The sequence below is a fragment of the Sciurus vulgaris genome (assembly GCF_902686455.1).
Source record: "Sciurus vulgaris genome assembly, chromosome: 1".
Taxonomy (NCBI): domain Eukaryota; kingdom Metazoa; phylum Chordata; class Mammalia; order Rodentia; family Sciuridae; genus Sciurus; species Sciurus vulgaris.
This window is the reverse complement of record NC_136461.1, coordinates 61,654,066-61,671,346: the sequence shown is the minus strand read 5'-3', so window position 1 is coordinate 61,671,346 and position 17,281 is coordinate 61,654,066. Positions and strand designations below refer to the sequence as shown.

The window sequence follows — 17,281 nt, the reverse complement described above, 5'->3', positions numbered from 1 at the left end:
TATTTCAAATCATACTGTATGTAGCAATTTTAGTTCCACCTCTTGCACTTAGCAATGAGCTTTTAAGAATTTTCTATGTCTTTAAGAGGCTTAGTGCCCTAATTCATTGTATTTCTGAATATTATCATAAGAATATGTTACAGTTTATCTTTCAGCTATTGAAAGCAGTGTGAATTGCTTTTAAGTTTTGATAATTATAAAGTTTCTATGAATATTCATGTATAGGCTTTCATGTAGAAATGTATTTTCTGATTTATTTGGGTAAATATCACAGAGCATGATTTCTCGATCATATGATAAGTGAGTATTAAGTTATAGAAGAAACAGTCAAATGATTTTTCAAAGTGAGATCACCATTTTGCATTTCTACCAACAGTGAATAAGAGTTCTCATGACTCTACATCTTAAATAGTATTTGGTTTGCTCAGTGTTTGGGGTGTTGATCATTCTAATAGTTGTACATGTGGTATTCTAATGTTTTCATGTGGTATTCTCTAATGCCATATGATATTAAATGTTTTCATATTTCCCCCCTTTTTGGTGAAGCATTTTCAGATTTTTTTTGCCAATTTCTTAATCCAACTGTGAAGTTGCTTATTGTTGAACATTAATAGATCTCTGTATATTTCAAGTATGAGATTGTTAAAAATCAGGTGTGTATTTTCCAAATTTACATTTTCATTTTCTTAACAGTAACTTTCACAGAAAAGGAGTTTCAGTTTTAATGATGTCTAATCTTTCATTTTTATTTTAGTGGGTTTTATTTGTAGTATGGTTTCTAAAATAGTCAACATACCCGGAGTCACCTAGATTTTCTCTTTTGTTATTTTATCATTATCTGTTTATCAGTACACATATGCACAGCATATAATATATAGTATGTCATGCATCCTGTATTATACATCAAAATATAACCTAATATATAAAATTTAAATATGTGAAGATAGTTTCATTTTTTTCTTTGGCAATCTCTATAGGCTTTATTTCTTTATCTTATTGCACCTGTTGAATAAGAGGAGTGACAGCCTATATCTTTGCCTTCTTGATCATAATGAGAGAATATCTGCTTTCTCACTGTTAAGTGTGATGTTAGATGTAAGGTTTTTAGTAGACATTTTTTATCAAGTTGTAGAAACTTCCCCATTCCTATTTTACTTAGAGTTTCTATCAGGATGGTTGTTGAATGTATCAAATGTTTGTCTTCATATATTTATAAAATTTCATAATTTTTCTCCTTTTCTGTTGGCATGATGGAGCACATTAATTAATTTTTGAGTGTTCAACCAGCCTTGTATACCTGGTATGAAATCCCACTTCATTGTGGTATCTAATTCTTTTTATAAATTATTGAATTTGATTTGCTAATATTTTGTTGACAATTGTTATATCTAGTTCAAAGAAGACACAGACCTGTAATTTTTCTTCTTATAATGTCTTTGTCTCATTTGGGTATTAGGATAATATTAGTCACATAGGCTAAATTAGGAAGTATTCTCTGGCTTAAATTTTCTGGAAAATATTATTGAAAAGTCTATGTTTTTTTTCCATAAATGTTTTGTATAACTTACCAGAATTAGAATTAATCTAAGCCTGGTAGTTTCTGTTTTAGAAATTTATTCCTAATAGATACAAACTTTAATTGATACACACACACACACACACACACACACACACACACATTCATCCAGACTATTTCTCCTAGTGTGTATTTTTTGTAGTGTGGGTCTTTGAAAGAATTTGTATATTTCCCTTATGTTATGAAATTTATGGACACAAAGATTTATAACATGTCCTTTTAATGTTTTTTAAATACAGACATCATGAATCTTAGTTAAAGTAGAATTTCAAAGCACTTATTTCTCTGAGTAACTGAACAACTTGGCTTTTCTTTTAATTTGTGTGTTGTGAGGCACACAGAATCTAGGTTATGGTTTAAACTGATGTCACAGGGAAAGGAACTTGATACAGAAATGGACATTGATTTTTGAAACATATCTATGTATTATATAGTCACAAATAAAATTAAAGGTAATGAAAGTAAACACTAAAATTAAATGCAAAGGCAAAAAAGAAATATAAATCTTCATGAAATTGATGAATATATCCAAATACTACATAAATTTATTCAAGAAAATTTTGAACACATTCTTTATAATCCTAGACCAAGAAAATTTTCATTTTATGGAAGATCTTTTTCCTCCCTACCCATTTCTACTTCTTTCTAGAAACTTAGGACTCAATTTGTGTGCTCTAGGCATAGCGAACTGTTGCCAGATACCCAAATATGCCATTTTTCTCATTTCTGAAGCACACTTTCTATATTTTCTACTTTTCCCTTGAAAACCCTCTGCACATGTCAGTCGTAATAGGAAGCATCCCTAGCAAACATGGCTTAGAGAGCCTAGAGATGCAAGTAACATGCATAAGTACAGATACAGGGATCCACGGGTGTCAAGTGTGCTGGAATCGTAAAGCTCATAAAGGGAAGGTTCATGATCAGATTAGATCTTCTGATTAAAAGTCTTACTTTCATTCTAGAATAGAAAAATGGAAGCTGTCATATAAATTCTTTGGTTATTTGAAATTGATCTTTGTAACTGTGCAAATATTTCTAAATTAACCTGAGTCTTAGTTTCCTATCCTATGAAAATGAAATTCATATAATATAAAGTTACTGTAAATATAAGATAATTACTATTCTTAAACTTTTGCCTCAACTCTGAAACACATAAAGATAGCCAAATATGTTTCATACAAATCTTTATAAATTTCAAAAATTTTCAAAACCCCTCCTTGAATTTTAGAAGGAAAATTTTGACTACCATTTACAGAGCTCTGGCTGTATATGTAGAACTAACTTCATTAAGTTTAACCATTACAGCAGTGGTTCAGGAAAACTCTCATTTCCATTGTTGTAGAAGCTGTAATAACAGCACCCAGAGTCTCCCCATCTTCTGGGAGAGTGTCCAGCAATTAATCCAGCAGCTGCCAGCCTCCTCAGAGCACCACCACCCAAGGTCCCGACCTCTTCATTATTCACAGTAAGTGACTAGATTGGAGTTAAAAGTTCACCTCTCAAGCCAACTCTGTAACTCAAAGTTATCACCTTATATTCAAAACCCTCCGCAGGGAAAGTGGAAGCTCTGCTAATATCGTATTACACTTTAACTTCCATCCTACCCATTCCTGTATCTTTTCTTCCCCTTTTGTAGATTATGATACCAAGAGCATTCATTAATAAGCTTCCCACATGTTTTTTTCTGTCTTGATATCTGCTTTTCTTTGACTTTCATGACTGAGGTGAGAAAGAATATTTCCTAGGGAGTACAGTAATGTTCACATAACCTCAAAAACCATGATATCCTTTCCTTTCCAATGGTAGCACCATGGGGGTTACCAGTGACTACCACAAAGTAAGTACAAAAATTTTGAATATATCATATGATTCATCTCTGAAAATCATATCTCTCCAAATTTTAATATACTTTGTAATTTCTGGAACATATTCAGTATTGTTCTGAGAATCCTTATTCACCAGTCATAGGATTAGAAACTGTTTGCATTTGAAATTAGGTCACAGTCCATCCAAGAACAGTGTTTTTCCTCCTATTTTCTTAGGAATAGGACATAGTCCATAGAGACACTACTAGAAGACAATCTCAGCAATATCTGTTCTGGTCCTAGACATCACTTTGCTCTCCCCCTTCCTTTGTTACTTTTTCGTTTCTTGGGTCCTCCCTTTGTTCCAGAGACATAGAAGTTTGGTTGACTCTTACTGTATCTAGCTCATATTTTATTATAAAACTCTTTTGTCATTTTCTGCATGTTTCCATTTCCACTAATATTTAGCAATGCATCTTCAATGCATTGTCCATAAATACATATTTGATGTGTCTTTAAAGAAGTTCTGTGGTGATAGGTCATTACTCAAAAAAATATTTGAAGGATCAGACTAAGTCAAATGCAGATAAGAGTGTATCATTAGGGGCACAAAGCCATTTGCTCTGCTAGTATAATATAATAAATGATAGAAAAATCATCCAGCCAGAGGTCCTCTTTATTCCCCATAAAAACATTCCTAAATTGTCCTTCAACCAGAACTAATGTATATAATAAAAAATGCAGTGGCAATGAAGTTGGCAACTGTGTCTTAATGAATATGTGCTGGGGAAAAATATGCTTAATTGACAGCCCTGGAAACACAAGCACCATTGCTCCAGGAACAGATACAGCATAAAATGTTCCTGTACAAGCTTCTCTTCTTGTGTCCCTCTGGACAGGCTGGTTTTGACATATGAAAAGGCAATTAATTCTGTTTAGCTTTTGCAGGACTGAGAACAAGGCATGTGCTGAGTCCTCATAGAGACAGGCATTACATTTGTTTTGTTTTATTTTTTAAAGCTTTTTCTTTCTTTCTTTCTTTCTTTCTGTCTTGGCAATGAAATCTCTGAACTGAGATATTGGTTTTCTTAAAGGTGTCACTCAACCAGAGAGTGTTTTTCAGTCCTGCAAGAAAATTTAAAGTGCTCTTGTTGATGGAATAAGTAAGAATACAGGGCAAGTCATCTCACCCATTTAAATTGGCATGATAGTCTTAGCTTCAAAATTCACAAGCACTCCCTTCCTCCCCAAAGACTCTTGTGACAAGTCATCTGGTTTATAATCCAGATGGCTGCTAGAGTTCAACACGAATCTTCATTTCGCCAGGAGATGGAATTTAAGCCAAGGGAGTAGGTGCTAAATGAAAGAATTATTCAGTACATTGACAGTAAGAAGCTTCCAGAAGTTATTATGAAGGAAACAATGAAACTATCAATTCAGTGCACAGCAGAAGGCAAAGAAGGTAAAGAAGATAAAAGGTGAAGTGAGCAGCAAGAGAGAGAAGAATGATCAGCTATCATTTCTTTGTACTTCAGTTTTCTATTCTTTTCACAGTCATCTTAAAGATTTGTGGTTTCTGTATTATAGAAAAACTTATCACCATTGTGTGTACCAATAATATGATGTTCACCACAAAATAGTTTTGACTTATAAGGTTCTGATAGGAAATAAATTTTTCTGAAAGAGGGAGGTCAATTAGAAAAAAAATAGTAATAACAATAATAATAGCTAAAACTATCGTATCTAGGCACAAGAAATTTTACATGGAATAGTAAAATACACTGATAAGTTTAGCTAGCCATAAACCTAAAAGAAAAATAAATATCATGTTCTATTTTAAAAATGGTATAACCAGTTCAGAGATTAAATATCTTTCGAGGTCTCAGAGCTAGTAAATGGAGAAACTGAATCCAAATCCATAGTGTATGCTTTGCTTTGAAGTTATATACTCCAGTGATGATTTTCTCACTGTATCATCAGTATATCTTTTTGATTATTTTCAATTAAAATTTACATAAATACTTATGACATAGATACATATAAAAATAAATCATAGGCATTTTTACAGATGGAGAAAAGTAAATAAATACTTTAATAAGGAATAGTAGGATTAGAATATCAGAGTTTTTTAGCCCCTAGTTGATTATGGGATCTAGACATCAAACATCAACAACTCCTAGCACTCCATAGAGACAAGCAGCATCGTGTACCTTGTATTGGAAGAAAAAATAAACTTGTGAATTCATCTGAACTATTCTGTATTATTCAGTTCTCCAGAAGAACCAATAGGGGTGTGTGTGTGTGTGTGTGTGTGTGTGTGTGGTGTGTGTGTGTGTGTGTGTGTGTGTGTGTGTGTGTGTTATAGGAACTGGAATCACATGATTATGGAGGCCAAGAAATTCCACTCTCTGCTCTGCTCTTTGCAGGCTGGAGAACCAAGAAAGTCAGCAGTCAAATTCAGTCAAAGGCTAAAGTTTTGAGAACCAGTAGCACTGATGTATAAGAGCAGCAGACATTGTATACCCTAACTCAAACAGAAGCAAATCTTTCTTCCTCCACCTTTTTGTTCCATGTAAGTCTCCAGTGGATTGGATGATGCCTATTCACGCTGGTGAGGATGATCTTCTTTATTTGGTCTGGGGATTCAAAAGCTGATCTGTTTTGGAAGCACCACAGACACTTCCAAAAATAATGTTTTACCAGTTATCTGGGCATTGCTTAGCTTAGTCGAGTTTACAAGTAAAATTTATCATCACAAATCTACCCTTTATCAATTTAATACTTATGTAGATGTCTTTAAACCATATTTTATCTCCAAATAAAGACAAAGTTTTGCAATTCTGCCTAACATGACATAAATATCCTGCATATAACCAAAATCCAATAATCCATTCTTTACAAGAGGAGGTAAAGTCTTTGAGAAATATTTACTCTTCTCTTGATATACTGTAATTTAAACACTGCAATGAAAATTAACACTACTTAAATATATAAACTCAATATACATTTATATGATAAGGGAAGAACAAAAGAAAAAACAAAGGTATTTTCTTAATATATGTATATATACACACAAACATTTATGAAAATGTAAAGAGAAACTATTAATGACAATTGCAGGTCTCATTTCTGTAACTCCTGATGTACTGGTAGGTTCTATTTATAACTATCTTCTTCTACTACCAATCCTGTATTCTTTTTGTGTCAGCAAGCACCTCAGCTGACTGTGGTTCTTTATTGGGCAGAATGATATGAGACTTCATTCATAAGTGGTCTGATCAATCAGTAGTCCTTCCTGGAATGAGTTGTAGTTTTTTACAGCCCTTATTCAGGGCCATATTAGTAGACATTTTAAGGGATCTCCTATATCACAGACATGTTCTTTATTATGTCCATTGTGAAGGATATGCCCAATTCCCTGCTGGTTTCTCAAATCAGTCATTCCAGACAACACTGTAACTCCCTTCTTTGCCTGTTGAATCAGAGACATGAAGGACTCGAAGTAGCTGTGTGGAAGTCTTAACTTACAGTTTAATACAATGATTTTATCTTCTGGTGGAAGCATTTGTCCCTTTGGAACAATGACCCTGAGGCCAGCAGATCATGTAGTCGTGGGAATAGGAAACCAAAATTGACCGGTATTCACCAGTCAATGGTTAAAGTTCATGAGTTGGATTATAATCATATATCCAACCTTACCTCTTTTTTTAAGCAGAGTGCACAAGTAGTTGCACTTAAAGTTCTGCCTACTGGAAGAGTTTCTGTTTATCACTGTCTTTCAGGGATATTCCAGAGATGGACTTTTGTACCCCAGCTGACCATTTTTTGGTGGTATCTACATAATATGCAGAACTATCTTTAAGCCAGGCCTGAGTCTTCTCTTCCTCTGTTGACGAATTACAGAATACTCCCCAATGAAGACATCAGTGCAGGATAGGAGAGAGAAGGCAGGTGAGTGATAGTACAGACCATGGACATTTGGGCTGCCTCATGTAAATTACTTGTGTCTGAAGAGCTATATCAGGACTAATAACATGAATACCACTTGTATTTATGAATTAGTGTTGCTATGAATGCCCAAATTTATGTCTTTGTTGGTCAGAAATCACGAACTTCAAAATTTTTGGAATCGTTACTTGGCAGCCCATATTCAAATATTCAATTTCTACTACAGTTTGAAGCTGGCTGAGAGCTGTTTCTCAAAGGGAAAGTTGTTATCTACATATGATGATTAGTCCTTGCTCTAAAATTAAAGACATGCACTGCAATTAACCAATAGTAGTCTGCAAAATATTCCAAACAGCATCACTATCTTCCACTAACTCTTCATGTCCTCATGGTTCTACTAGATTATATGGCTCAAGTGTAAGAACAGTTTGCACAGAAACCCAACCTGTTTCAGAGCCTTTCCCATCTAGGTCAAATGAAAAACTAGCAGCTCTCTGGGCCACTTAGTAAATGGACCAGTTTGACATCCTTACATGGGCAATACGTTGTCTCTAGGAAGGCCTACTAAGTGGAACATTCCTTTATAAGTTACAGGAGCAACCAGTGGTTAACTACTTATTCTTTACCTTAGAATGCCCTGTATTAATGAACCCATAGAAATTTCAGAAAATTCAGGTAGAATATACCTGAATTTTTTTTGGATTTATGTCTTACTCTGACATGAAAATATCTTACCAATGAATATGAAGTGATTTCTTCTTCCTCACTAAGTTAAACAGCATGTTATTCAATTTTTTGAATCAGTGTGTGGTATCTTGTGAAAAGGAAAGGTGAACCCTATGAACCAAATTATGGCATGAGGCTAGGGAGGTAATTTTTTTCTTGAGATAGAACAAGGTATTATTTCTGAACTTGCTAGCTCAAAACAAACTGCTTCTGTTGGTCAAAGAGAGCAATTGCTATTGTGAATTGAGCTGCTATGAAAACTGATGTGGCTGTGTTACTGTAGTATGCTAATTTTAAGTCCTTTAGGTATAAACTGAGGAGTGGGATAACTGGGTCAAAAGGTGGGTCCATACCAAGTTTTCTGAGGATTCTCCACACTGCTTTCCTGAGTGGCTGCACCAATTTGCAACTCCACCAGCAATGTAAAAAATGTGACTTTTTCCCCACATCTACACCAACATCTGCTGTTCGTGTTCTTGATAATAGCCATTGGAGTAAGATGAAATCTTAGAGTTGTTTTAATTTGCATTTCTCTAATTACTAGAGATGTTGAATACTTTTTCATATATTTATTAATTGCCCATATGTCTTCTTCTGTAAAGTGTCTGTCCAGTTCCTTGGCCCATTTTTGATTGGATTCTTTGTATTTTTGGTGTAAAGTTTTGTAAGTTCTTTATAAATTTTGGAGATAAGTGTTCTATCTGAAGTGTGTGTGAAATTGTGGTATGTATATACAATGGAATATTATTCAGCCACGAAGAATAATAATATTAGGGCATTTGCAGATAAATGGATGGAATTGGAGAATATCATTCTAAGTGAAATAAGTCAATCCCAAAAACCAAAGGCCAAATGTTCTTCCTGATAAGTGGATGATTTATATATAATGCAGGTGGGGGGGGTTGGGGGGTGAGAGAAGAATGGAGGAATTTTAGATTATGTATAGGGAAATGAGAGGGAGGTTATGAAAAATGGTGGAATGAGTCAGACATCATTACCCTATGTACATGTATGATTACACAAATGGCATGAATCTACATCATGTACAACCATACAAACAAAGTGATGTACCCCATTTGGGTACAATGAATGAAAATGCAGTCTGTAAAAAAATTTAAAATATTAAATAAATAAATAAAATTTTAAAAAGTTTTAAAAAGAGCAATTGCAAGAATAATAGTTGTATTAGTTGTATTGTGCCTTAGTTTTTCACCATTGTGATGAAAATATCTGATAAGAAAAATTTAGAAGAGTAAGATTCATTTTGATTCCTGGTTTAAGAGGGTTTAGTTCATAGTAGACTGATTCAATTACTCTGGGCCTGACATGAGACAGAACATCATAGCAGAAGAGTATGGTGAAGGAAAGTTGTTAGCAACTGGGAAGTAGAGAGAAATCAAGGGACCAGGGACAGAATATAGTCTCCATGGATGGGGGCTCTCAATTATCTACTTTCTCCAAACATACTCCAGCTGCCTACTACTTAAATGAAGTAGTTCATTTAAAGTTTTAATTTGTCAAATGATTTATTCCACTAAAGAGACTACAACTCTCTGCAGCCTAAAAACTCCACCTCTGAACCTTGCTGCATTAGGGATCATACTCTGAAAACATAAGCTTTTGAGGGGACATTTCTAGATCCAAATCATAATGCTGGATACCAGGCAATATGTTAATTTTCTCAAGCAATGAGACCAGGTGGTGCAATTGGAAGCACCACCTGGTAAGCTTACAGTAAACCATCGTAATTCTCCAAGTCCCATCCACCTTCTTCAGGGACCAAATAGAAGAGTTGAATGGAGATGTGGTGGGAATCGCCATCCCTATATCTTTTAAGTCCTTGATGGTGGCACTAATGTCTGCAATCTATCCGAGTTAGAAAGATTGCATTGGCTTATTATTTTCCCAGGTGGAGACATTCTAGCGGCTTGTCTTGACTTTTTCCATCACAACCACCTTCATTCCACAAGTCAGAGAACAAATACAGAGATTTTATTAGTCGCTAAGTACACTTTTTCTGATGATGCACTCTGGAACTGGGGAAGTGATCACAAGATGAGCTCAGAGATCTGTAGGGCACACTGTGAGATAAGTTTGAAGTAAAATTCTATGGATTACCTGAGCTCTGTTAGCTTCGATTCTGACTGGAAGGCCAAAATGACCTTTTGGATCTCCAGGTCGGTTCAGAGCCATCTCTAGTAGACCTCGAAGGGTCTGATTGGTTCCGTTTTCCAAAGTACAAGTCCCCTGATAAAATGCTAGATGTCCTTTGGGAGAGGCTGAGAGAAACAACAGTCATGTAAATTTTTGATAGTGTACAAGGTCTTTCCTCAAGGAGAAGACTTGTCCTATTTATTCTAGTGCTTCTAGGTCTACAAACCAACCTGTCTTGGAATTTGTTGAGGGAATGTGACTCTCCTTTTATGATTCAAGTTAAACTTTTGCTTACAGGTTTCTGCTTACATAGGCTTAATAAGATTAGTAGGCTTCCTATCTATGTCACTTCAAGAAACACTATGATCAGTTAGTCTGTGTGAGCAAAAGTATACTTATTCTTTCTTTGACTTTATTGCTCATGATGGTAACCACTTCCACCTTGCTTTTGGCAGTTCTGTGCTGCCATCGAGCTGCTGTCTTCTGGGGATTCAATGATTCTATTCCATGTAGGGTTCCCAACGGAGTGCCTGCAATTCCCACAGTAACATTTGGTCTAGAGAGGAAGAGATAATAGGCCAGTTCAAGAATGCTGGGGCTCCTCTCACAAATTTATTTCTGAAATACAGTGGACCTTCCATATCTATAGGTTTTGCAGTCCTAGTTTCAATCAACCCCAGATTGAAAATATTCAATAAAACAAATTATGTTGATACTGAGCAGGTGGAGATTCTTTTGTTATTCTTTCCCGAAAGTACACTAAAATGATTTACATAGTATTTCCATTGTATGAGGTATTATAAGTAATCTAGAAATTAGGTAATATGTAAATACTATACCATTTTATATAAGAGAGTTGAGCTTCCACAGATTTATGCATCCACACAGGTCTTGGAACTAGTCCCCTATGGATATCAAGAGATAATCATATTAATGAGAAATATGTCTCCTGGACCATTCTAGTGTTTGTAAGTACATCTCAAATGATTCTAAAATCCAATTTTCTGAATCTTTGAACACTTAAAAAAAAAACAAAAACATTAAATTAATGTAGCTCAGGCATTTCCAATTTGCTCATGGGCTTTCATCTTTTGTCTCTTGTTTCAGTCAACAAGCCAAACTATTAAAGCAGTTTCTAACAACCCAAGATGCATCCTTAAGTACAGACTCACTGCTAAGTGAGCCCATATAGATAAATTTGATCTGATCTGACTTCATAGTCCTACCATCCTTATTTCATAGTCTTTGTACATGTGATCCCTGGATTTCTGTCTTTATAAATTAGGAAACTCAAGTAGTTTTTCTTGAGTGTGCACACCTTCTCAAGAACCTCACTTCACACCTCATCTTTAGGATGGTATTGGAACTTGAGCTTAACTGCAGGTCCAAAGCAAAGAGATGTGGTGGAGGTTCCTTTGAGGAGACTCAGTATTTTCTTGCATGGGAATGCAGGCTGAAATCCCTCAAGTGGAGGCAAAAAAGACCCTCAAATTTTAGGTTCAACTACCAGGAAATACAGAGGACAATAGGATCACCTACATTACAGAGGGACAATGAACAAATCCAGACTTCGGAAACATTTCTGTGGAAAAAATGAGGCAATTTATTCAATGTATAACTTACTAGGAAAAACAAAGAATAATTAAGATTAAATTCAAATAGATTTAAAAATACTTAAAACTAACTGTGTTTACCTTATTTGTAATTTAATTCAAACTATCTGCACATACTTACTTATACCCACACTCATATGTATATATGTGTTTATTCTTTCCTGTTTGTGTACTCATCCCTCCAGAGGTAAGTATGTGTACAGATATCTCTGTGTCTGTCTTCTTTCTATTTCTCTATCATCTCATATACATATATATACAGACAGACTCTTTTTTTAGTACAGACTGATGTACAAAGAGAAATATAACATTTTTGAGACAATTGGAGTTTGGAGAAGGTGCTGGCTATTTAATGATATTAAGGAATTATTGTTCTCTACTTGTCCATGTGTTTATGATGCTGCAATTATAAGTTCATAGAAATACACATAGGCAGAATAGAGAATTTATGGGTTAAACAATATTATACTTGGGAAGTAAGATTTATAATAGTTCTTAAATAATGTTGGTTTTGTCTACCAGAGGGCAAATGGTAAAATGGCAATATTTGTCCCAATAGGGAGTCAGGTTATATTAGCATTTAGGAGTAGAGGCTAGAGATACTGCTAAGTATCACAAAATGCACAGGACAAACATGCATTTGAGCACAAACATACACATCCACACATAAATAATTATTTATACATAACAATGGGTTATGTATAAACACTATTTTATTAAATTTTTATATGGTAAACTATTCCATAATAAAGTGTAAAACTAAATAAAAAATTTAAAAAAGGCAAATTTTGAGTTTAATTACACCAGGTAATGATGGTTGGGAAGATTTTTGAATATGACCAGTTGGATTACTCCTTAAGAGGATTTAGCCATAGACATCTGTCAATTATAAAACCAAAATAAGATGATATTCAAATCAAACTCTTTATTCCTAAGAGAAAAATCAAGCAAATATATTTTAAGCTAGAGAAGTTTGGAGATACAGCAGGTGGGGTGAGGGAGTGAGGGTCTATGATAAATAAACCTAATAAATGAAAATTTAGAATGTAAAATAAGATGTTTTAGGGAGTGATGATTCACTTACTACTTGATTTTAGAAAGGATTCACTGCACAATTTCTTCAAATGATTCTCTCTACTGCATTGATTTGAATTGATTTACACATATTTGACTAAAATGCAAATTTTCTGGAACTCGCACAGAGTGTGAATAAAGTGTGACCAAAACACTAGGTTCAAAATGTGTTTAGTTATGTGCTTAAAATGTTCAGTAAGAAAACAGTTGGACACCTTTAAGTAAATTTCTATTTGGAAGCTGCTTTAGAATTGATCCTATAGTCATGTAATGTTTTTAAAATTCAAATTCCTTCCATGTTAATTAAAAATTATAGTAAAGGAGGGATGACCTAGAAATTTTAGGAGGACATGGGCAGTAGAAGAAAAACAACAACATGTACTCATTGCCGAGTCTTAGGAGAGATGCAGGTGGCATGATTCTTGTTCCTCTATTCTGTTCTGAAAAGGAGTGATGTGCATGAGGAAAAAGTTGGAGTGAAAAAAATTTTTTTGAAGTTTTTATATGTGGGTTAAAAATAGGAGCTTGAGGTAGTAGTTCATGGAAGATAGGATGGTGCCATGGACCAAGAAAGTGGTAACATCAAGAAATGATAACTGATTACATATTTTTGAAGACTAATACATTAATATTTACTTACAGATTAGGAAGTTTGATGCTGGACGTGGGGGCGCACTCGACTCTGGAGGCCGAGGCAGGAGAATCGTGAGTTCAAAGTCAGCCTCAGCAACTTAGTGAAGTCCTAAAGCAACTCATGGAAACCCTGTCTCTAAATAAAAAAATAAAAAAAAGAACTGGGGATGTGGCTCAGTGATTAAGCACCCCTGGGTTCAATTCCTGGTACCAAAATAAAAGTTTGAAAGAAAAGGAGGTGTCAAGGAATAGTCTTGGAGACATTTTGCTTGACTACTTTGAAGAATGGTCAACTTATTCAGGAAACTGAGGGAGGAAATATTTACATGGAGGGAAATAATTCTATTCTGGCTAGACAAACTCTCAGATGCCTTTTAGGATATGAAAGAGGTTAAAAGGTGATTGGGTATATAAGTATGCAATTTAGGATAAAGATCTAGACTGGCCAATGACGTTTAAGAATCTTCAGATTATGAATAGTATTTTACAAGTGGAATGGAAAGTTTTTACCTAGGTGTACGAATGCAAATAGAGTAGAGAAGAACTTAGCAAACTGAAACACTTCTTAGAAGGTTGTAAGAGGAACAGAAAATTTCAATGACTCTTGAAGTAAAAACCGTTGCAGTGTGTAGTATCTTAGAAGTCAAGTAAAGAAAATATTTTCAGAAGGGAAGAATGAGCGATTCCATCACCTTTGTCTGGTTTTCAAGGTTAAGATGTCAGTCCTTCCATGGAGTATTGTGAACGACCTGGGAATTGCTGCAACAATATTTTAATGGAATCAGACCCATTTGGCTTGAATTTGGTTTGTTTCAAGAAAGAACACAAGGCAGAGAATGAATGGGGCACTTCTATTTCTAGTGATTTGTTGTAGTAAATTACATGTGCTGAAAAAATAGAATCACTATATTAATGCAAAAGATAAAAAAGAGAAATTTATAAATAAAACATATTGAGGTGTTTATACCCAGAAATTCTTTAAAAACTGTGTATGCAATCAAGAATATTCCTATTTCTCAGTAAATAGCCATTGTCAAAACTACTTTTTGTTTCCTTAATGATGCTATTATTCAGAAAGTTACGTGTTCATAAATATGCTAGTATAATTGTGATTGATCTATGAGTGGGGTTTTCCTGTAATTATAGAAGAATTCGGTAGGGAAACTAACAAAGACTGCTTCAGTCAGTGCTTTTCCTGTTGAGAATATTTTGAATTGGAGAGTGTGTCAGAGATGTGTTACATTTGTTATTTTACTCTGGGCAGGACAAGAATATATACTTTAAAATAAGTGTTAAGTCTTTAGAGCTTACTTTTGAAAACAAAACTGATTTTGTTCGTTACTCTTTCTCTAGTTCTCAATAGACCAAAAAAGGGCATAGATTTTAGGTGAACATTTCTAGAAGGGCTGCCTGACTTGGAAAAGTGCAGAGTGGTATAAATTTATGACTCCAAATGGCTTTAAGGTGTTGGTATACTCCTCCAGTATCTTGAAAGTTTGGACTTTCCCTCTTGTTTCAAGGAGGAAGTGATGACACATGATTTTTAGTTTTTCATGATATCACCAAACCAATCATGGAAGTATGTACGTGAATATGAATGACTCATTTTCTATTCCCATGGTTCACTTTGTTCCACAGTTGATAGATAATCTCCCTACTCTTAGCCATTTATCATGTTACCCTCTCTAATACTGATACCTGTCTTTGCCACGCTTAAGACCGAAGTGAAGTCAAAGTCTGACTCTGGCTTTACCGTTGACCCCAACATAATGAGAGCTTCAGCTATTTAGTTGTCCAGGCCAGACATAAATCTCTAAAGAGGCTTGACTTCTTCTGCTATCTGGAATTTAGATAAAGTCTCACCCTTTAGGGCATTCGATATGACTTCTGGAAGAGCTAACTCCTGTGTCTGGTGCAAAAAGCTTAAAAGTCTAAGGGAGCAAATGCTGTGTCCAATTGTTGGCTGGTAAGAAAAGAGAATACAAAATCAAGAAGCCTGCACATAAATGATTTTCCTGTCTTTCTTCAGGTAGCTGTTGCAAGACCACCTGACTCTGAACATCATGTCCAAGTGCCTCTCTCATGTGACTGAGTTATGACTATGTTTTTTTTTTTTTTTTTTTTGTGGAGTTTTGCATAGGTTGGAAATGTACCTCCTGCATTTTGCTTTATTTTTATTATACAGCCTATATTTTATGTACTTCCTTTCCCCACTTGCTTTTGCTGTTTGATAATGCATTTCCCAAGAAGTCTCAAGTTCTATATGAATTCCTTGTTTTGACCTATACTTCATAAGAAAAATATATTAAGACAAAGACTTTGATAAAGAGGTGAAAATGGTTTGGTCACCCTTTGAAAAGTTCAAAAACTACATTAGAATAAATTTTTCTAATTATCAAAATGGAGGAAAAAAATAGTTTAATTAAAGATTTATTACTGAGTGTGCTGGCACATGCCTGTAATCCCAGTGACTCAGGAGACTGAGGCAAGAGGATTTTGAGTTCAAAGCCAATCTCAGAACATAAAGGTGCTAAGCAATTCAGTGAGACCCTGTCTCTAAATAAAAATTAAATAATAAAAAAAAAAGGTTGGGAATGTAGTTTAGTGGTTTATTGCCCCTGAGGTCAATCCCCAGTTTAAAAAAAAAAAAAAGAGTTATTGATCTCTTACTGAGCTAGGAGGTTAAATATGCAAAAATATATCCAAAAATATATTCTTTGTTTATGGAAATTTCAATCTAGTAACCAGAGGTTAAAGCTAGGGTCTATTTGAAGATAATCCCTTGCCCCAGAGAAACCACATATTGAAGGGACAATATAACAGGATGAGGAGTTATGACAGCAATGACATAAACTTTCTAGATGATAGGAAAAGGAAATGAGACAACATGACTTCTCCAACTATAAAAGTCTGTGTTAAAAGTAAAAAGTAATGAAGTAGTGGCAGTGTGAAGCCTTTGAAAATACACATATGAAAGCTGTCAACCAAGAACTTGTAGAGTGAGTTCTTTTAGCACAGAGGCAGAGTCCTTGTCTTATCCATAGTCCAGTTGTACGAGGCAGTGGGGTAGATTGCAGATAGGCAAGAAAAGTGCCGAGAAGCAGCATGGGAGACATATGGTTTATTGGGGAAAACTTACAAGGGGTCAGGGACTGATCCAAGAATTGTTCAGTAGCAAGAAGCTGAGAGCATCTCCATCCCTCACGGTGTGTTCCCAAGCAGTGCTTCCTCTCCCCTATCATCTTCTGTCCATGGGGGCTGACTGAACAGGTGACACTTCTCCATTCCACAGTGCCCTTAGTTTCATGCTGTCCCCACTCAGAGAGGAGTTTTATATTTTAGGCTGCAGAAGCAGTGACATCATTGGCTTGAAGGATCAGCATCCCAAGAAGAAATGGTTAGAGCATACATGCAAGAAGGTAGCTTTCTATAGGTAACGCTAACTTGCCCTAGTTCCTACTGAGCAGAAGAATAAGCCATTGTCTTTCAAGACACTATGTCTGGACTTCTCAGTCCAAGTTTGCTCTCATTATTCCCTTAACCTGGATAGGTTTTGGAAACAGAAAGGAGGAATCCAGGAACTTGATATTTTACTGTCTCCCTTTTCTTTTTTTTTTTTATTGTAAACAAATGGGGTACAACTTGTTTCTCTGGTTGTACATGAAGTAGAGGCGTACCATTTGTGTAATCATACATTTACATACGGTAATGATGTTTATTCATTCTGTTATTTTTCCTTTCCCCCTCCCCTC

At 35.0% G+C, this 17,281-nt stretch overlaps 1 long non-coding RNA gene across 2 annotated transcripts in view; it reads left to right on the top strand.

Moving 5' to 3' along the window:
* LOC306655136 overlaps positions 1-17,101 on the top strand; it is a 50,110-nt gene extending 33,009 nt beyond the window's left edge. The window contains exons 2-5 of one of the 2 annotated variants that reach the window (XR_013762209.1): positions 2,919-3,041; positions 5,808-5,953; positions 13,539-13,601; positions 15,559-17,101. This is a non-coding gene — a long non-coding RNA (uncharacterized lncRNA). The remainder of the gene's footprint in view (positions 1-2,918; positions 3,042-5,807; positions 5,954-13,538; positions 13,602-15,558) is intronic. The other variant, XR_013762208.1, reaches the window with a different exon arrangement.
* The last annotated feature ends 180 nt before the right edge of the window (positions 17,102-17,281 follow it).